This window comes from Glossina fuscipes, unplaced genomic scaffold (assembly GCF_014805625.2).
Source record: "Glossina fuscipes isolate IAEA_lab_2018 unplaced genomic scaffold, Yale_Gfus_2 241, whole genome shotgun sequence".
NCBI classification, from domain to species: Eukaryota; Metazoa; Arthropoda; class Insecta; order Diptera; family Glossinidae; genus Glossina; species Glossina fuscipes.
The window spans coordinates 137,636-138,492 of NW_023998584.1; the positions used below are offsets into that span (position 1 = coordinate 137,636).

Genomic DNA, 857 nt, shown 5'->3' on the forward strand with positions numbered 1-857 from the left:
ATAGGAAATGTATTTTTTCCTAACCTCAAATGGTATTTAAATTATCTTAATTTTTCGCTCGCACAGAGTCGTATTTGAGGATTTGCATTATCTAAATTTTTCGCTCGCACAGAGTCGTATTTGAGGATTTCAATTTTTTTTTGCATAAATTTAATTTTTTTAAACCAATGATAACATTTAAATAATACTCGAAAATTAGAAATCCTTTTTCAGTTTTTAAGTAATTTAAAAATGGACGAAAGGGGAACATCCAACGTTCCAATACAAAAGCACCAAATCGATTCCTAATAATACCCCACAAACATTTCACCAATCCCGCGATAATTGAATCATGGAATTCGCCAGGCCGCCCCAAACGCCACACCGCAAAAAAGAAAAAGAAGCAGGAGACGTGGGAAGAAACGGGGAGTCCCGTTTCAGGATCAACTATCAACTAGTGATTTACGCCACAAAATTGAGCGGCTGAGGCGCCACAGGAAAAATAATCATACACCATCCAATCGGCCGACAAACCCAAAACGGCGCAAGAACCGAAAGGCCAATGGAAAACAAATAAATATTCAGTTTAATATATAATATAATTATTTCATAAAGATAATTTGAATATCTGAAAAAAATGGAAAACAAATAAATATTCAGATTAATATATAATATAATTATTTCATTAAAGATAATTTGAATATCTGAAAAAAGTTTTTTTTCATTTTTTCAGTTGGTAACAATTTTTTGACAATTCTTTCTCTTGCTCATCCAATTTAGGGCTGCCAAACTTTGCTAATCGTATTGGTATAGGTTTTTTGGTATAAGTTATATATGGAAAGAGTAATCTTTTTATTTTTGAAAATAGAGTAAAATCG

The 857-nt window shown here is 31.7% G+C and overlaps 1 protein-coding gene across 1 annotated transcript in view; it reads right to left on the reverse strand.

Moving 5' to 3' along the window:
• LOC119642683 (arrestin domain-containing protein 17) overlaps nt 1–857 on the reverse strand; it is a 32,691-nt gene that overhangs the window by 27,021 nt on the left and 4,813 nt on the right.